Source organism: Haemaphysalis longicornis, unplaced genomic scaffold (genome assembly GCF_048455015.1).
Source record: "Haemaphysalis longicornis isolate Haplotype H1 unplaced genomic scaffold, Haemaphysalis longicornis Haplotype H1 scaffold_4, whole genome shotgun sequence".
NCBI lineage: Eukaryota > Metazoa > Arthropoda > Arachnida > Ixodida > Ixodidae > Haemaphysalis > Haemaphysalis longicornis.
The window spans coordinates 10,360,534-10,381,858 of record NW_027526361.1 but is presented as its reverse complement, the minus strand read 5'-3'; positions in this window follow the sequence as shown (position 1 = coordinate 10,381,858).

Below are 21,325 nucleotides of genomic sequence, written 5' to 3'. Positions count from 1 at the left end.
GCGTCCAGTAATTATGGCGTAGACATTACACCAAAGTTCAGACGCGACGGTCAAATTCTGAGTCACGGGAGCTCCAGCTGCGTCGATTATTCACTCAGCGCTGATACGAACACTCCCACCGGGTGCAGCCATTCTGGAACGGAGCCCCATAAAGAACTAAACTAGGATTTTTCGATTCAGCCTCAGGCCACTAAACCTGGCCCAAAAAGGGCAGCAGATTTTGCTTGAGCCAGGGTCAATCGTGCGAGTGTGACGTCGCAAACGCAGGGAGAAATTTTCCGAGAAGCTCTTCGAAAAAGTGTCGCAAACAGGACGTGCAAAAATTAGCTGGCAGCTACATGGTCGCGCTTATAGTGAACTAGAATTTCTAGTTCACTATATTCGCGCTGCGCCGCTGCCTCTGTCGAGTGGGCAGCGTGATGCTTTGGGATGATTGTGGTGGCAAGGTCCGAAGTGCCGGCGCACGCTGGCCACATATAGCTCGCCTCTATACGTGCAGAACTGTGCTCCAAACTAGTCAACATGCACTTCAAGGCCATTCAGCATGCTGAGGTACGCCTGCGTATATTGAAGGGATGCTTCAGGAAAAGATAATGGCGTTAAAACGCCTCCATAAGCATAGACAACGAACAAAGCAAGAATACATCAAAGGTTATGGTAGCAGCAACATGAGGTTAAAGTAGGGAAATAAGTTTGGCTTCCTCGATGACAGAAGCCTAATTATTAAGGTCAGTCCACGCGATTTGAAAAAAATTAACAACCCCGGGCGATCTCCACAACGTGAAACCCGATGAGGAGCGAAGCATGCAGTGCATAACCGTGTTCAAAGATTGCATCTCTCTTGCCACACGGCGCGCGCTGATTGGGCCCCGGAGAAGCGCCGTGTTGCGACCGAATGGGGGCACCCGATCCGAGCTCCGTGGCCTCTGACATACGAGTGGTAGCGAGTATGATGCGAGCGGCCAGCCGCTGTTGCAGCCGTGAAGAAGTCCAGAAGCAGTAGGCTAACGTAACTGTTTACTTCATAGCAATAGGTGAGCCGAAGCAAAAAAAAAAAAAAAAAAAATGCCCCGACGGGCGAGGTTACAATACAGGACTCGAGCAGAGCGACTGCATGGATTCGCTGCTCAAACAGGAATGGTTTACAGCGCTTGCGGGGGTCTATTTATACCCAAAAGCGGTAACGGTCAAAACGCAAACAAGCGGCAACACGCCACGAACGTCACAGACACACACAACGCTCTTTCCAGAGTTCGTAAGTCGTCGGTAGCCTCGGCGCACGTTGAGTCCGAGAGAGGGGAGAGAGGAGGACTCCGTTGCGATCGACAGGGCCTCTGTGTCCTTGAAGAGCGTTGAGACGAGCCTCGCCGGCAGCCGCCGAAGTTTTGAGATGCGCCGAAAGCGAAGCGTCTGACTCGGCTTGTCGAAAATTGTCACCGACATGGTGGCGCCTGTTTTCAAAGGCGCAAGCAGTGGCTTCGCCGCACAGCCGAGGAGTGATGCGGGAAAGTACGGCGGCGCTGGCCGATTCGTAACAGCCGGTAGAAGGAGCAATGGCGCGCTTGCTGAGGCGTTGGCGCCCTGTCTTACGTTGAAGCGGATTTTAGGGGGACCCTGCCAAATTTTTGATAAACGCTTTCACTCTTTTCTTCGCGTCTGGAAGCACTGCGAAAGCTATAGCTATCGCCAGCACGGAGCGGCACTGCGTGATTTGTTCGTCGCACCAGATACGCCTTTCGGTTCTGCTTTGTTTTTGTGGGTATTTTTTTTAAGTTGCTATCGAAAAGCGTTCATTGCTGCAACTGAAGGAAAACAGGCCAACAGCCGCTACATGGCCTCACTGACGCAATTCGGGCCGTCGAAGAACGTCAAGACCGGGAAGGAGAGAAAAATCTTTCGAGCGAGTTTCCAAGTTATCTGATGGGCATAGAGCAGTATTTTTTGACTGAGGTACTTTGCGACACCCTAATCTAAGTGCTGGGTGTGTTGGGTGACTACGTTCTGCAAGCATTTAAGAATTAAAAAAAAGTTGAAAAAAGTGTTGCAGGGCCCCCTTAAGCAAAGCGTCATACGTGCTCCGGAATCTCGGTAAAGTAGCCCTCGCATAAAGTTTCCGCATATCGCTTTTCTCACGGAAGTTTATTGCGATGACAACCTTTTCAATAAAGCTAGTCGATTATAGAAAACCTACCAGTGTGATTTCGGCTTGACTTTTTCCACTCAACTGGTCGACTTCTTTCGCTACAGTTTCATTTGTAGGGACACAAGCACGAGACGCAAACGAAAAGTGTCACAGCAAAAAATAATATATCCGTTCTTTCAAATGTATACATTCCTCTTAGGTTATACCGAAGTATTCCTTGAACAAACTGCGAGAGCGAGCGATCCTTTTCAAAGCTGTCTTTAATAAAGACTGCCTGCCTTCCACTTTGGGCAAGAGGATGTTGAATTCTTAGGCCTCATGACTGTCGAAAGAGGCGCGCTGAGAGATAGTCTTTCGATCAAGCAATGTGCGAATTTGAGAGTTTGAAAATCCTCAAGGTGCCCTTTTAAATGTTTTCTATGTTTATGCTTTAGCTCCGTGCTAGTTTCTCTCATTTGTTTGTTTTTTATCAATGCACACAAGAAAGTCAGTTTTTGTACTTATTTTGTCATGAGTGATAAAGTTTGAGTCCGACACGAAGGCTTTTTTGTATTCTATTGAACGTAAACACTAATTTAAAAGTGCAGTCATTGCATATGAATCGTATGGTTATTTCAATGTACGAAGGTTTAAGATGTATATACGTTTTGTTGAATTTTACGCGTTTATAACTTGATGCTTTCCAAGCTTAATGAAACGTTTGTTCTTTTGAAGAAAATGCTCTCGTGTTCTTTGGTGTTCACTGCGTGCCGATGCGTCACTTCAATTACTCGGGAATGCGTGATGCACTGATGATTAAACCCGATACGTCAGGTAATAATCATTAAAAACTATTAGAAATGAAGACACGATATTAGTTTCTCGAACGCATAAAAATTGTGTAAATTTACGAATTTTACGCATGCCCCATCTGCGCCAGTTTCGGGTAGTGGCAAGGGTCAACGCGAGCACAGTGCGAAGCCCGCGCCTCGCCCTGGCAGCTCGGGCGGAAATATTTATTCGTGACACATGTATACAGGATGGGTATGGAAGGACACGGGGCGGCGTTAGCGCCTCCTGTAGCGTCCATGTTACGCCGAGAGGGCTGGATTGCCCCGCTAGAAGAAATATCCACTCTTGGGAGATTTCACACGGCAGTCGCTACCCTGGAGGCACAAAAGCGTCTCATCTCCTCCAGGGTGATTCGCGCGCACACGCACATAGTTCTATATTGTCGCTCTGGTTGGTGTTTCGTGCACCTACACGACGCACACACTTTTCGTTGGGTTGACTCGTTCTCAATTCACCAACACGCTTGCGTGCCTCACACTTGCACAGCACGTGCACTATTGGTCGGGATGAGTCATTCACGGTTGCTCCCCGGCACGCATGCCGCGCACCACAAGCTCCGTTCCCCGCAACCACACAACACCGCTGAAGCACCACGACTCTCGGAAGGATTCTTGGTTCGTTAGGTCGAGCTGGCCTTAATTGGAGGAAAACTTTGGCTTCCCCGGACACATTGTTCACCACGAGGATGATCGGTTCATGCTTCCCGCGGAACGAGTCGACGAAGCACGTTTTCCGCCACAGTTCTTGCCGACCTATATGTATAGAGAGAGAATAAACTTTATTTAATGAGAGGAGTCAAGCGGGCGGTTTCCTCAGTTCAGGACCCCGTTGGAGCGTCCAGCCGCCTCAGCCCGGTGGATCAGCTGAAGCTGCTCTTCGAGGCTAGAGCTGGCCAGCACTTCCTCCTACTGCTCAATCGAGGGATTAGATATCGGGGAAAGTGAGGGGTTAAGCTGGCACTCCCACACCATGTGATACAGGGTGCATAGAGCGGTGTACAGGAGCCGCATCCGCGGTGATCAACGAGGCCCCGGCACCAGGGAAGTATGCCTTTTCTTGCTTCTACCGACCACCCGACTCGATCAGGCCTAGCGTCAAGAGCCGGTGCGTACATGAGTGTAACAGAAATTATAGCCCGTCTTCAAACAGCTTCTGCTTGTTCTTGAACGATGGCTCAAGCGGAGAGGGAGCATTGTACAAATCTTTAAATAATGCTAGTTTATTTTGAACCGGTTTCATCCATTGTAACTTTTGGTTTAGTGCGCGTTACATCCTAGCGCGAGACTTTTGAAAACGTGTGTCCCGGTGTTGTAGTACCGTGTATACAGGCGACGACTACAGGAGACGCCGACTGCCCGGGCCCCTGAGGTACTTCACCCCTAAAAAATTACTCAGGCTTAACACTTCAAAACACAGCTACGACGAACGGAAGCAAAACGTACGCACGCAGTGTTTCGGGAAAGTTTGTATTTGCTTGAGGCTTCGTATCCTGCCGTCTATAGTACGTAGTACTGAATGACTAGTTTCTTTGTTTCGCTTCCACTGAAGGGCCCGAGCAGACAGCCCAGCCGGTGCACCATAAATGGCGAGACTGAGGGACCAAGCGCCGGCGACGTAGCCTTTACACCCTCGCCTAGTCACGTGGTTCACTTGCGCTGAAGCGCACGCACAGACGGTACAGCAGGTGCTGACTGATCGAGCACAAGCGAGGCAGCCATTTCATTCTCGTCTATAGTCACGTTGTACCACACAGCGACGTTTCGAGCGAGCGAAGCAATAAATAAGAAAGGCGCAGCTTGCGCTGCTCCCGTTGCTGAAGGTCACTTGAGACGCAACGAAGGACCTTGCAAGATGTAGCCTAGTAGAGCTTTCGCTCTAAAAGTAATCCTTCCCCAAAACAAAAGTGAAGCAAGTTTGGCTGCATGGCGTTGTTCTTATATTGAGTTAAGCGTCTCGATATGCTCTCTCTTTTTGTGTACCACTGTAATGCAGCAACGCATGGTCTCTGTTATATCGCAGACACGGTGGTACTCATCATAACGTTTATTTGACGAGGTTATGATGAGTACCACCGTGTCTCGATATAACAGTCTCCACTTCGTCCTATTCTCCCTTTCACTTTTCACCTTCACATTTGGTGAAACATTGGCCGAGAAACGCTTCAGCTTCCAGTCCCATAGATCGTATCAAAATAGCACGAAAATTGTTTAATGCGTGTTTGCAATCGTGAGTTGAACTGCAAGTAAGCTTGCATGTTCAGCTTTGATGAACAGCTGCAATCCAGCCGCACAGGAGGGGAATCTCGAGGTGGCCCGTTGACTGCGAAGTCTGTGACTCAGTGAGGAACCTTGGCACAGTTGCACCAGAAAAACCATATCCCCTAGGGAGAACAGAATGTGCGCGTGTTCGCGGTGACGGCGGCGTTGTCCGGGCTACCTAGAGACAATAAATGTTTGGCAGTTTTTCCCGCCGGCTTTCCGGCTGGCTTCTCTTTCAAGCGCTGCATGCAGTGAATGTATACTCTTATCCTGGTTAATAAAACTTGATCATTTTAAAGCCAAGCTTTCTATGCCTCTTTTACAATTGGCCCAGCTGATCCTAGCAATTAGGCTTAGTCAGAGCTATTTACACGGCCTTGTGCTGTATACGTGCATTGTGCCACATTCTGGAGTTCCCTCCATTGCAGTGGCGTAGACTTCTTATTTTTCCGGGGGGGGGCAGACCTGGAGTGCGCCTCGAAGCGGCGAAGGGAGGGGGGGAGGAAACGGCGGGGGGGAAGGGGGGGTCCCTGTGAGATGACACGTCATCACCCCGATACAAAGAGGCTACCACTAATCATCATCATCATCATCATGATAAGGGGCACCTGCAGCAGTGAGGGCCTTTTAGATTGTGTCGGCTAACTACGAGGTGTCCCTAAATAAGACGTCCCGCAAATCTATGAATCGTGAACTTCAGCGGTTTGACGCATCGAGTAGAAATTTCTTTGAATGCGTGTTTTACTGGTCACATTTATTCAAAAATATTGCATGACTGAACCATCAGCACAAAAAAAACGAGTCGATTTGTTTTTCTTTTAATGGACAGTTCGGGGGTAAAAAGAAAGGGACAAGACAGGGGCGCTACGTGATGCTATGTTCGTTTTCGTTAAGAGCCCCCGATACGGGTCTGACTTTGACCACTCATTTTTGTATCCGTGTGTGTGTTGTGCCAAAGCGCCCGTCACAAATTCGCTCCACCTGGCGACGTGCCGATGGCGGGGTTGATTCGCGCCTAGGTCAAACCGCCCGCGTCACGTGCCGAGACTTGGCGGGAAAGGCGCCGCCGAGTCTGCTTTTCCTTTCCCATCGCGACGGCTGGACCAAATCATGCCTGGGACGAACTAATTCCCGTAGACGCGCAGCAAGTAGCGCATGGAGACGCCGCCGCAGAGTCGCCTTCCCTTTCGCGGTCGTGGCGGCTCGGCTGACGCAATCGCTTCGCCTCCATTCGCCAGATTCATAATGCGGCCAGGGATAGCCCCGACTGGAGGCATTGGAACTGCACGCGGCTGCAACGGAACCATGGGGGTATAAAACCAGCCCGGAAGCAGCGGTGGAGCGGCGGCATCTCATGGAAGGCCCTGAGTTGAAAAGTGCTATCGCGCTTGTCTTAGCCATGTAAGACTCTTGCTACCTTTGTATATATTGTATATAAATGCTGCTTCAAATAACCGTCAGCTAGGCTACTTCGTCGCTATGGTCTGCGCCGCGTCGATAACGGACTGGGCAGGGCAACGTCGCAACAGTAGTGACTGAGCTGGGATGGCCCAGTCCCAACAGTGTATGTGTATGTGTTTTGGAGGCTTGGAGCGGGTATCGCTCGCAGTCGACGGCCGCAGCGCACCCAGTTGCTGCCGGTGCTGCCGGTGCACCCGGTTGCTGCCGGTGATGAACGCCAACGTCTGGCGTTGGCGTTCATCATATAAAACGGCCCTTTCACGAGGCCTTCCACAGAGCGACCTTAAACTCGGCACAAGTTGCTAGCGAGGAGTGGTCGCCGCGCCAGTAAACAGCAGATGAAGGTAGGGGAAGGACAACCACCGAAATTCACCGTCGTCGTCAGCTTCATCATTACACGGTGGCATAAATGAGAAGCAGCGCATCGGGTTGCCATTCGAAAGCAAAACACTCCTCCAGCATCAAGATGCCAGCGCTGTTCGACAAAATATGCGGAGCGAAACAAGGCGTCACACGCGTTCGACTGGGCATTATGATGTCCGATTAACAACCCACAACCTGCATGGTGGGGCTATATGCTCACTTGTAAATGGACACCACGAGGACATAGTCCTACCAAACCTGAGCAAAAAGTTTCAAAACTGGAGCCTAATAAAACCATGTGGTTGACACAAACCATGCAGTCAATTTGACGCGAATCACGTAAACTAACAGCGACTGTTTAAATGAGCGGCTCCGCTCATGAAACGACTCCAGAGCATGACATGCATCTATGGAAACTGCTTAAGACCGGAAAAGAGCGACTTCGGTGCGCGTAGTGCATGCATTGTGAGCAGCCCCCACAGCTTCCCCTAAAACAATTTGAATGAAGCAAGCGGAACGAAGCAGCTACGCGGTTCCAGGCCGCGCATTTGTAAACAAAAATAACTGCTCCAATCAACAGGTGCCGTAGAAACAGAGCAACTGTGGCCGCGCTTCCAACCGGGACCTAAACCCCTCGTTTTTCCCTTTTCACCGCGACCCCTTAGCGAGCGACCGCCGAAAAACGCTAACAGCACCAAACAAGGACAGGGAAAGGAGGGAGGTGCAGTTTTCGTTGCCTGATTTTACCATCCTTGAGAGTTAAGCAGCACAGCGCGCGCCACCGCTGAATGTCTCAAACTCGTACACGTGCGTCCAGACTTGAGTTTGTGATAGAACTTGTTTGCACTGCTGTACTCACGAGTGCATGTACTCACGAGTGCAAGCATGAGTTCTGTACTCACGAGTAGTGGACTTACCCCTGTACTCAATCGTCATCATACTCACTTTTTTAATCTGGGTGTGTACTCACTCATCATCGTACTCACTCGTGAGTTTGAGTACGAATGAGTTCAAATGAGTGTACTTACGAGTGAGTGCGCTGAACTATGCTCCCGACAAAAAGTCGCTTTGCTGGCGTGCTGCTGAAGCCAAGCTATGGTGGCTAGAAGGGCCACCCTCCTAGCCACATAGCCAAGCGCAGGGCTACATTGTTGTCAACAATCCGCACACTGAGCACGTCTAACTCACCGCGAAGAAAAGCGACACGGCCCTGCGTTTCCCCCTGCCCATCGGGGGGACGGAAATGTCTTTCAAGATCCCAACCCCTATTGTAAACAATAGTTGGCAGACAGGACGGCCAACAGTCCGATGTCGACGGGCGCAGAGCCGAGCCAAGCCCTTAAAAAAATCCTCAGCCGGGGCCGGAGGGGGCTCTGCCCCCCCGTAAAGCCGTCCGGAGGGGGCGCGAGCCCCACTGCCCCCCCGTAGTTGGCGCTTCTGCTCCATTGTATATATAACGTAGCCCGTGTGAGGGCTTTTATAGTGTAGTTTAATCCGCAATTCGCGTTTTGAAGTTGAAGGCTTCACCTAATGTTCAGTATAAATTCTTTTTTTTTTCAGACCTTTCTTTTAGGTTCTGTACATGGCCGCCACTGCGCTCATGCTGGCGTAGCCAGTAAGCTCAAGAGCAATGATTGAGGCGCCGAGAGATGTTAAGGGAACAACTTTTTTGCAGGCCTGAAGCAAGCAGTATGAGCGACATGGAATGATGCTGTAAAGTCTTGTTTTAGCGGCGTGAAGGAGCGCAGCCTTGTATGCGACACCGGCAAGCCTGAACGCGGTTTCGGTTTAGAACGGCAAAGAGGAGGCTTGTCTGGTCGAACCCAGTCCTGCCCGCTAAACCTAAGCAGGTTCAGCATCTGAAAAAGAGAAAATAGAAAAAAATAAAATAAAACGGACACCAGTTATAAGAACAGAGCAGCTGCGGACTGGATACTCGGTCCATGACAGTTCGACACAAACGTCGAGAGGAGGCTGGTTAGCGATCTTGGGCACCATAATCGAGGTAAAGGTAGCATTAAAGAGAGGCTTTCAGCCATCCTGGAAGCTTCAACTCCACGAATATTTTAAACATGAACGAAGGCCCTACCGCAATCGTTCTTTATACTCGTTCTTTAGCATGATGGGTGCCCATATTCCAACGCCAGAAACTGTAAGCACGATTCGAACCAGGGGCTTACACCGAGATTGAACGATTTACTCTATAGCCGGTATTCATTGAAAAGTTTAGCTGTCAATTTCTTCGTTTGGCAACACTGAAATGGCCACGGACATGGCGCGGCTTGTGCCACTGCGGCCGCACGCCGAAGAAAAATATAACACCGGCGTGCGTCGTCTGCTCCGTTTCAACCCGATTCTCAACGGTGGTGACAACAGAGTTGTTATTAATCGCACTCACATTGGAGTCGAGGCATTACTTTGTGTTTGGTGGGCTAGAGCTTGGAATGTCCAACCCATATCATGCGCTTTGCACGGACAAGTCCCGCCATTCCGCGGAGCCCGATGTAACCAGTGACGGCGCACTCACATGGTTGCCTGCATGCGTGCCTCGCGATTGAATACACGCTATAGGTATAGCTGGTGGAAATACACGCGCAACATAATAATTATTTATTTTATATTCCTGTGCAATTATCATCCCAACCCCGTGTTTGTTTTTCTCATGTATCCCCATAGCACGTCACGTCATGGGTATGGCGCGTATAGCCTGGCGAGGTCCGGTATAGTTCATAGATAACCATCTAAAAATCGAACGACTCCCCAGAGGTGGCCTATAAAACTGTATTCGTTCAGGCCAGACAAGCCGAGTTGGTTCTAACCGAATTTGCGAGCTCGGTCCCGTGATGGTAGACCTGTACTTAGGATATAATACTGTCCTCGTCCCAGGGGCATTGAGGGCGTAACAGGCCGCCAGAAAAGTGGCCGCTGAACCAGCAATGTCTTGAAATATGTTATGACGTCAGACAACCGGCCTCGTTACGGCCCCTGTTACGCGGTCGGCGCTACTAAATTCCGGCGTGCACAACCCTCTGCGGTCTTCTTGTGGCGCGCATAGTGCCGGGCATCGTTAATGTTAATATCGTATCGCAAATCAACAGGAGAAAAGCACCCGGCGCTTCAGCAGCCCTCGCTGAAGGGCTGGCTATGTACAATTTCGAACTCCGCAGCAATCATGGTCGTTTCCATGCAGCGAGGATTCAAGGGGAGAAATAGTACCGCGGTATTTGGAGGACGTGCAGGATGTACAGTAGGGCAAAATTATAATAAAGTGGAAATTTCGGCAGGTTGGCACGTAATTTACTCTTGTGTAAACAGTGCACGGACGCTACGAAGCAAATATATAGAACGAGGAGTTGACTAACAGCAAAATGCTTTATTATTTTTGTGAACCGCTTATGAAGATACGCTGCAGGGGGGATTTGGTTATTAGCGCTTTGGCCTGTTGTAAAGCCTTCGTGCGGTCTGTGAGCTGTTTGCACAAGTTGAAAACTTCCATTCCGCTGGAGTGCGTGGTGAGATCGACGTCGAGATCGTGCACGCGCTGTCGTTTTGTACTCGTGTACCTAGTGACCAGTGCCAGGCGAACTGCTGAGTTCAAACAGTGGCCGCGGGGGATCGTTTTGACAGAACCGCATGCCCCACACTTAGCCTGAAGCGGTAGTGCTGGAGTCGCGCACTGTGGAGATATTTTGGCGCTCCTGGTTAACACTCACAGCAACGAAGTCTTTGCGCTTTGGCCATCGTATATTTTTACACTGCCGGCGAGAGAGCATTTATGGCGGCGAGCGTTGTGGAATCACTCGATAGTGCGCAAAGACATCGCAGCCGCTCCAGACAAAGCGCGCTGCGGTAACACGAAAGCGTTATCGTATCGTAGCCGCCCTTGGTATCAGAGGTGAGCCTGAAACAAGTCAACAAGTAACAGCAGAGCTGCCGTAGGTCGAGCCCTTTCGTGTCTGCTGTAGGTCGTGTGTCATGCAGGGGCAGGAGCAATTTTAAATGCAGAGCATTTCTTTAACTCACATGTAGCGTCCGCCGTGCGTCCGCCACAGCTCAGCGCGCAGGCGCGCCCTCTCCCCCAATCCTCCTCTCCCGCATCACGCTACCCTCCTCGCTCTCAACAACAGGTCCGCACCCCTCCCCCTACACTATATAAAAAAATAATACTTATCGGCGCCTGGTTTCGATCCCACGACCCTGCGGGCGGAACGCAAGGTACATGGTGCTCTACCCACTGCGCCACAAAGCCGACACAGAATGGAAGGCTACGAACGCGCCTTATATCCTTAACTCATTCAAACTACGTCAAGAAGCTGCTGATACAACGCATTCACTACCTGTGGGCGGAACGCGAGGTACATGGTGCTCTTCCCACTGCTCCACAAAACCGACACAGAATGAAAGGCTACGAACGCGCCTTATATCCTTGACTCATTCAAACTACGTCAAGAAGCTGCTGATACAACGCATTCACTACCACCAACTCCCCAAACACTAAACGTTAACGCAATACACCCACCCCCTATGCGACGCATTTACTCGAGTCCCCCTCGCGGGGAGATGGGCCCTTCTTTTTTTAGACCCACCCGTACTGACAGTGGCGGTGGTGGTGGTAACACGCATTTTTATTTACAAAGGATACAAGGACCCCCTGTTACGCTTTAGCGAATTTTGGTGTCGAGGGGATAAGGGGTAGGTTAAGGGAATTTCGGAAAAGAGTTTAACAGACCGAATGGGGTTGGAAGCTAAAGGAAGAGGTGGAGGCCGGAAGAAGAAGAAGAAACACATTTATTTAGGAGCACAATCAGTTGACGATGGTGGCCGCCATTTTGGCGGCAACCGCGGCCGCCCGGGCGACCAGTGAAGCTTGAGCCTCCTGGTCTGGGCAGCGCAACGCCTCCTCCCACTGCTCACATGTGGTTATTTTCGGATAGGGATCTCTCGGGCATCCCCACATAAGGTGCTGAAGGGTGCCGAGGGACTGGCAGGCAGTACAGTCAGGGGAAAGGTACAGGGCTGGCTGAATGAGGTGTAATTTAGCGGGACTGGGAAATGTGTTCGTCTGCAAAAGACGCCATGCATGTGTGTTCTTGCTGGATGGTGAGTTGTGTGTGTGCCGGGGGATATACACGGCGGGAGAGGCGGTAATGGGTGGCAATTTCGTTGTCGGATGTCTCCAGGAAGTTCCATGGAGCGGGGAACAAAAGCCGTTCTTCGCTTGGATAAAAACGTCTTGGGTAAAGCGAATCATTAAGACTCGGTGGGCTTGCCAATCCTACATTTTTGAAGGCTTGTTGTGGACAGTCGGCAAAGTGAGGGCAGTCCCACATAATGTGTGCAGTGTCGTTATTGGCTGAGCAACGTGAACGCTTGGAATCATCTAGACTGCCATATTTTGTAGCGCGAAGATGTCGTATCCTTGCCGACCCAGTTCTAATCCTATTAATGATATAGCGTGCCATTTCCTGGGCCAATGTTTAGGAACGTCTGGACGTGTCGCACATAGAGCCGCTCGTAGCGGCGACTACTTCCTTTCTATTTTGCGGGTGGGGTTATAATTCCGAGATAGAAATAAATAAAAGTTCCCCCTCTGTGTTCTCATAGTTCTCATCCGTCTGCATGCTCTTTTTGAGATCCAGACGATGATGTTGTGATCGAAGGAAGCTAGGAGGATGTCCATGCCCAGACGAGGAAGGGTGAGCCCGGGTGATGCAACTTTACCCAGTTGATGGTTCCCTTGCGGCTTGTTGCGCAAGTGCGTGGTACTTGTACTTGACCGAGATTCCCGCGTGAGCCAGTGTCCAGAGAAAGGTCAAAAGACGTCTGCGGGTCCGCAGCGGGCTGACTCGTTGTTGTATATTCAAGATGACCTTGGAGGTTTTGTCTGGTAATTTTAGCCGGCGTAGTACGTTGATCGCGTCTGTAAGAATCCCAGATTTTTTGCACCGGTCTTGCGTTGCGTTTCTAGCCATTAAGCAGTCTGCGGAATTGCTATCAGCTCGGCCACCTCACGTGTGTTGTCGGAAAGGTTTATTTTACTCTTCTGGTCGCATTCTGGACACTGTTGTGCCAGAGCGCCTGGCCCAAATGCGTTGCACGAGGCGACGCGCTGACAGCGAGGCTGAGTCACGCCGCTCCCTTTCGTCGCTGCGGCGCGGCCGAATCCCGCATCTGAGAATGACCAAACAAGGGCATGTCACTACGCCCGGAGGCGAGGTCATGGAGACGGCGGGGGCATCGCCCTCCCTTTCCCCATTGGCGGCGCAGCTGACTTACCGCTTCGCTACCATTCGTCAGAATTCAAACTTCAGGCAGCGAGAGCCCTGATTGGAGCTTTTCAAACTTCTTGGGGCCACAACGAACTTCCCGGGCTATAAAAAAGCCCGGAGGCTCTCATCGTCGGCATTCCTCGGCGGCTTCTCTCCGGCACCAGTCTCTTCGGAGGCACCGAGTAAAAGGGTGCTGTCGCCTTTGTGCGAGTCATGTAACGTTTGCTTACCCTGTACATACTGTATATAAATGTTACTTCAAGTTTTCGTCGGCCCGAGCCTATCGGGCCGAGCCTATCGACGCGGCGCGGAGCAAGGCAACGTCGCTACACCTCTGACTGCGCTCGGAATGTCCAGTCGCAACAGTGGTGGCAGCGGTGGGATGGCCGATTCCCAACGTCGGTGACGAGCTGGATGCGAGTCACAACCTTGGCGACCGCCCTGGGATGGTCATTCCCAACAGTGGTGGCAGCGGTGGGATGGCTGATTCCCAACATCGGTAACGAGCAGGAAGGCGAGTCACAACCTTGGCGCCCGCCCTGGGATGCCCATTCCCAACAACACACAAAGTCAGCACCCGCCCGCCCAGAGATTAGGTCAACTGAGCCATCGGTGGAAAACCTGAGAGTCGTTTTGTAATGCTCATCTAGTCGCTTAAGTGCCAAATGTCCAGTTTCCGTCGGCCCTTCAGCCATGAATGCCCGCGCGGTATCCAGGGGTAGGGGCGAGAGAGAGATAGATAGATAGATAGAGAGAGAGAGAGAGAGAGACGCAGACTTACTTCGAAGACGCAGAATCGCATGCACGCGTCGTGGGTCTTGAACACGTTGCCGTTATCACCGCAGCCTCCGTAGAGGAACTGTTTGCAGAGCAAGAACTCCGTGTCGTAGAACCACATCGGCTTGTAGTCTCTGCAGCGGCCGTGCTGAGGCTTCAGAAAGCACTTGTTCTTCACTCGCTGGTCGGTCGGGTAAGGCCGGTCCTGCTCACCGTCCGACATCCGCCTCGCCTCGAGCTTTCCTGAGAGAGAGAGAGAGAGAGAGAGAGAGAGAGAGAGAGAGAGAGAGAGAGAGAGAGAGAGAGAGAGAGAGAGAGAGAGAGAGAGAGAGAGAGAGAGAGAGAGAGAGAGAGAGAGAGAGAGAGAGAGAGAGAGAGTCAACTTTATTCAGCTCGAAAATTCGATGGTGCGCGCAGGCACCAGGGCCTATTCACCGGACCCATATGTCTCTAGGAACTCCTGGCCTCTGGCCGTGCGAGCTGAGTTGGCAGGGCTGGGCTGGACAACAAGGTCTCCCATCGCTCGGGGGGTTGGGGATTGGGGGTGTTGGGGGGAAGGGGAGGTGGGGGGTTCTTGATTTGATTGTAGGGTTTAACGCGCCGACGCAACGCAGGCGATGAGGCGCGCCGTAGTGGAGGGCTCCGGATTAATTTTGACCACCTGGGGATCTTTAACGTGCGTCTAAATCTCGTACACACAGGCGTTTTTGCTTTTAGCCTCCATCAGAACCCGCGACCTCGTGCTCAGCAGCGGAACACCTTAGCCACTAAGCCACCGCGGCAGGTGGGGGGGTGGGGGGGGGGGGGGGGTTTGATGTCTTTGCACTCGACTATGATGTGTGCCAGAGTGCCTCTTTCCGTTTTGCAGAAAGGGCAGAGTGTGTCGTGCTCCGCCGGGTATATTCGGTGTAACAGAACGGGATGCGCTAGCGATCCCACCTGCGTGCGCTGCAGGATCGTTTGCTGTTGGCTAGTTAGTCGCGGGTGCGGCTCGGGAAGTTTGCACCTCGCGTTTCCGCACATCTGAGTAATGTCTTTAAATCTCGTCACGGGATACGGTAGCTCAGCCGGCTCGTCCTCGGCCCGGATGGACAGTTCTCGGGCGTGGTGGTCGGCGAGTGCGTTGACTTCCACCTTCGAGTGAGCCGGTACCCACACGAGCTCGATGGCTCGTCCCGGAGGCTTGTGCTTGGAGAGAATGGCTCGCGCCGCGGGAGAGATCACTCCCCTTCGGAAGCTTCCGTAGGCTGACTTCGAATCTGTGACCGCGGTGTCCACGCTCGGTTGCACGAGTGCGAAGGCCACGGCTGGTTCTTCCGCAACGGCTGGGTCTGTCGGCCCCAGCGACCCGCTGACGATCAGCTTGTCGATGGACGTGGCTACCACCGTTGCTCGGTCGTCGTGTTTTCTGAGAGAGGCGTCCGCGTAGAGTACCGTAGGGTTTTCCTCCAGCTGTCGGGCAGGGCCAGGTCCGCCTCCCTTCATCCTTCCCCGGTTGCATGTTCCTGGGGAGTGGCTTATTGGTTTGAATGGCCTCTTTCCACTGCTCGGGAAGGGCCGCCTTGGTTGGCAGTGGTTCTATCTGCCATCCTATTTTCCGTAGGACAACCCGGCCGTGCTCCTTTTGGCTTAGCCGTACTCTTTGGTTGGACAGGTGTGCCTCGATAAGCTCCTCCACCGTGTTGTGGGCGCCCATGTCCAGCAGTTTCTGCGTGGACGAGTAGATCGGCAGGCCAATTGCCTGCTTGGTTGCTTTACGCAGCATCGTGTTCAGGGTGTCTCTGTTTGTCTTCGTTAGCTGGAGGTACGGGGCAGAGTAGGTCACCCTCGACACGACGAACGCCCGCACTAGGCGCATTGCGTCGTCTTCCTTTAGGCCTTTGTTACGGTTAGAGACCCTTCGGATAATGCTTAATATCTGTTCCGAGGTGTTCTTGATCTTCGTGATGGCCGCGTACGCTCCTCCGTCCCTTTGCAGCAGCAGACCCAGGATTCTGATCTGTTGCGTCGGTTTAATGGCCGTGCCGTCGATGGTGATGGTCACGTTCGGCGGCATTTCCTTCTTGGGTCGTCTCGGCTGAACCATGAGCAGCTTCTATTTCTGGGGAGCGCAGCTCAGCCCGCAGGTCTTTGCATATTCGTGTACGGTCGTTGCCGACCTCTGCAAGGCTTCCTCCGCCCAGGCATCGGACCCGGCTCGGTTCGTTCACACCGTAATATCGTTGGCGTACAGCGCGTGGTCCACGCCTACGATTTGCTTGAGTAGATTGGGCAGGGGTAGGAGGGCCAGATTGAAGAACAGGGGCGAGAAGACTGACCCCTGAGGGGTGCCTATGTCGCCGAGCTCGACAGGTTCCGACTTGTCTTCCCCTATCCTGATGGTTGCTGTTCTTCTCGTTAAGAAGTCCTTGATGTAGCCGAATGTCTTCCGACCGCATCCTGTTTTGTTTAGATTTTGGAGCACGCTCGCGTGAGACAAGTTGTCGAATGCCTCTTTTAGGTCTAGGGCGGCGCGGCGCGTTCCCCGTATCCTTCTGGACGACGAGTTCTTGCAGTTAGATCAGGACGTCCTGGGTGCCCAGGTGTTGTCTGAACCCATACATGGTCTCGGGCATTTGGTTTCTTTCTTCCAAGTGTTTTTGAAGTCTGCGAAGGACCATACGTTCTATCACCTTCCCCACGCACGACGAGAGGGAGATGGGACGCATGTTGTCAATCGTCAGCGCTTTGCTGGGTTTCGGGATGAATCAAACCTCGGCCTCTTTCCATTCTTTCGACAGCCGCAAGCTCTGTCAGGTTTCGTTGATATGCCCCAGGAGGCCGCGGGCCGCCGCTTCGCTCATGTTTCCGAGCAAATTGGACGTGATCGCGTCCCTGCCGAGGGCGCTCTTTCTGTTGCTTTTGTCAATGGCCGGCCAGAGTTTCGTCATGGTGAATGGTCCGTCCAGCTCTTTGTTTTCGGGGCCTCCGTGCCTCTCGGGCGTCGGGTACTGGCCTCGCTTGGTCTTGAAGTATTTTGCTTTCAGGTTTTCGAGTAACCTGCGGCCGTCCCCCTTGTACGCGTGTTGAAACTTGAGGACCTTGGTGAGGTTGCGGTTGGTTGCGGTCTTGCTGCTCAGCGGATCGATTAGGTGCCTGAGTAAGCACCACGTCTTCCGTGCCGATAGCTTACCCTGCAAGCCGTCGCAAGTGCTCAGCCAGTTCTCTTGGCATAGCTTGGCCGCGTACTCGGCGATCTGTTTGTGAAGAACCGCGATACGTTTGACCAGCTTCTTGTTGTGACGTTGGCACTTCCACCTTCGCGGCAGTGAGTGCCGGGCCGCCCACATGTGAGTCAGCATGGCGTCCACTAAAGGTGTCTGAGCCGTCGTCGTTATTTCTTGCGTGAACTTCTCGATGGCCTTTTTCTGATCCCTGGCCCATTCGGCGTACGTTTGCTTTCTGTTGGCCTCCTCATAGCTCTCCGAAGCCTCTTCTATTTCTTGCGTGTATTTCCGCATCTTGTCCCAGTCCGTTACGCGTGCCGTCCCCAGCATGGCGCGGTATTGGGGTCCCTTGATGGTAATGCCGATCACGCTGTGGTCGGAGCCCAGGTCTACGTCTTCGTTTCTCCAGGCCACGTCCAGTGCTCCCGATAGCCACGACAGGTCCGGAGTTATGCCCCTATTGGTCCCTATAGGGATAGGGGCGCATGCGGGCACACCTGCTGTCCACGGTGCTTGCAGGAACTGCCTTTTCGGTCCTTGCGGTTGCTGTTTGAGATGTTGCTTAGTTATGCAACGTGCGGTTGGCGTCATAGCTAATGCTGCTGCGCTGGATGCATGTCGGAGGTGAGGTCGGAAAGAGTGTTCATGCCAGCCTCGTAAGGGTCTTGGCTGGTAGTTTGTGTTGGAAGGGCAAGTGCTGTTTTTATGCCCCGCCTGTTCAAACCCACGAGCTTATTAGCTTGCGTCATGGTAGGGCAGTAGTACGGTAGGGCATATAGTATCCTAGATTGAGTGAGTCCTCGGTGATGGTGAAAGAGCGTCTTGGAAGAACAACCGCAATCATAGCCTGCGCACCGTAACGACGAGGAAGAGGGGACACAAGACGGCGCTGTGTTGTTAAGCGCTGTTTAGGATGGACGGATACCAACTAGCCCAGCTGTCGATTCCGTTTGAGTATGTCAGACGTAGTCAGGTATCTCGTAGTGCACCAGTTTGACTTTGATTGCGTAGGTTTGCGTCGACTATGAGACCCAGTATGCGGGCTTTAACCACTCTGTGTACAGCTTGACCATGAAGGGGGAGTTGGATGTCCGGCGGTATCCGGAAACATATACCTACTGTGCAAGTTGTTTTTTCTGGTAAGAGTTCAAGTCCAAGATTGCGAAGAAATTTCACTGCGACGTCAATTGTTTGTTGTTGCGTTATGACATCCCGTTTTGTCGTCCAGAGCGTCACATCGTCGGCACAAATAGTAGTCCTTAGCCACGGAACCTTGCGAAGCACCCTGGAAAGGTAAGTTATCAAGACGTTCAATAGTATCGGGCTTAAGACAGCACCCTGGCCGACACCTCGCTCAAGCATTCGAGGGGTAGAGAACTCCTCTCCCGTCCATACCTTATAGCAGAAAGGCCTCTAGAAACCTACTTAGCCGTTCCCTAAGTCCCCTCTATTTGAAAAGGCGTATTATCGTTGTTGGTGGGGCATTGCCGAACGCTTTCTTAACGTCCATAAGCAGCAAAATGCCGGGGCCACCTGGTTGCTTTGGAGCCTCAAGGTCATGTGATCATCAACAGGCTTTCGGAGGTTGAAGGTATGTCCGAAAACCTGTTTGAGCAGGAGTGAGGGAATGGCCCTTTTCTAGACGCCAACTCAGGTGGTATGCAACCATATGCTTGAAAGTTTTTGCTATGGTGGATGTCAAAGATATAGGATGAAGTGCCGCAGGACCATTCAGTAATACACCGGGATTGGGAGTTGGCTTGACGCGTGCTTCTTTCCATGCCGCTGGGACGTCTCCTGTTATCCAGATGTCACTGTAATAGTCCAGCAGAGCTACCTTGCCGTTATGGGGAAGGTTCTTAACGGCGCTGTGCGGTATCCCGCCTGGACCGGGCGCACTTTTGGCGTTGCAAAGGCGCCTTGCGTCGTCTAACTAATCGGTCTAATCGGTTGTCGAGGGGGCCTTGGTCATCGGGCGGCGTTGGCGTGTAGGGTTCTGCCTGTCTTGTTTTTGAAAAGATGTCTATACTAAAATTTCCCCAAGTTCTTGAGCGGATACATCCATCATGCTTATCATGAGGGATTGCAAGCAGTGCGAGAGGGCTTGGCACCGCTATACTTTTGAGGCAGGGGCGGCAGCGTTCAGTCTAGTACAGAACTAGTACAGAACAAAAAAATAAAAGAAGAAAGGCGGTGACTGAAACGGGGCTCTATACACACAAACGACAGAAAGGTTTAAGCCGCCACCGTCTGTAAGCACTTTAGCGTCGACGCAATAGCCACTCTGAAAGCCACGCTGAATAAAGCCAGCGAGGTCAGGAGGCCGGCTGCCATTTGTTTTGTCAGCCGTGTTCACTGTTTGCTCTACCTGTTCGTTGCTTTACTTTGCTCAGTTATTTCCTTTGCATTGATTGGAGCTATTTTCGGAAACCAGTACCTGTTAAGCAGCGTCTGTATTTATGGCACGGCACTTTACCTTTTGCAATTGACGTCATGAACCGCCGCGGTTTGTAAGTGAAAGCTGTTACAAAGTTCCACAACCCGTTACAGAAAACTTGGGTAGCAGCTGAAATGAATTGCTCTGTACTCGCTGATGATTAGGTGATTGGGGTGACGATGATGTGTGTGTGGTGGTTGATTATGAGCTTTTAACACGCTGAAGCTACCCAGGCGATGAGGCGCGCCGTAGTGGAGGGCTCCGGAGTGTGTTAAGGACCGGTATGTGAACGGACGGCAGCATGCGGCTACAGTACGTCTATTGAGTGGTATACAGGGCCCATACTTCTAGCACGGCGCAGAGCGTCGATTAAACACCCCGATACATCGCGTGTTACTCTAAAGAGAAATAAAATCTATGCCACCCTTATGTACGTAAAAATTGGCGACACTGGCCAAGGCGAAATTCTGGGGGGCCATCTAGCTGACTTCGGCAGTGGGGAAGCTGATGCAATCAGCGGCCGTGGGCTCGCCAAACGGCCGTAGGCGCTCCACGACTCACTCGTCCACTGGATTTCTGAAGCCTTCGCACACGTAGAGCCCTTCAAGCGAGCCCGACACGGAGAGGACGCGACTTACCTGCTGCTCGCCGATGCCAAGTCGGCCTTCAAAGGGCTGCCGCACTCCATCCCCTACGGCGCCGTCAACGACTCGTGAGCAAAAAAAAAGACTGACTGACTACGGCGCCATCAACGACTCGTGAGCAAAAAAAAAAAAAAAAAAACTGATTGACTGACTGACTGGCTTACTGGCTTACTGACTGACTTACTGACTGACTTACCGACTTACTGACTTACCGACTTACCGACTTACTGACTTACCGACTTACCGACTTACTGACTTACCGACTTACTGACTTACTGACCTACCGACTTATTGACTTACTGACCTACCGACTTACTGACCTACCGACTTACTGACTTACCGACTTACTGACTTACCGACTTACCGACTTACTGACTTACTGACTTACCGACTTACCGACTTACTGACTTACCGACTTACTGACTTACCGACTTACTGACTGACTGACTTACTGACTGACTGACTTACTGACTGACTGACGGACTTACTGATTGACTTACTGATTGACTGACTGATTGATTGTAGGGTTTAACGCGCCGATGCAACGCAGGCGATGAGGCGTACCCGTGGAGGAGGGCTCCGGATTAATTTTGACCACCTGGGGATCTTTAACGTGCGCCGAAATCTCGAACACACGGGCGTTTTTGATTTTCGCCTCCATCAGACAAGCGGCCGCCGCGGCCGGGAATCGAACCCGCGTCCTCGTGCCCAGCAGCACAGCGCCTTAGCCACTGAGCCACCGCGGCGGGTCAGAAAGAAGACTGGATTCACGTCAGTGGCTTCATTCGGCACCAGTCACTCCAGGCCCGGGTCGATAATACAATTGCGTTGTATTCAGAAAACTAGCTTACATTCGTCTTAAACGCTACCTAGTTTTCGGCGTGACGCCAAGCACAAAACACGCTCAAAGTGCGCCTTTTCCTGATCTGAATGACC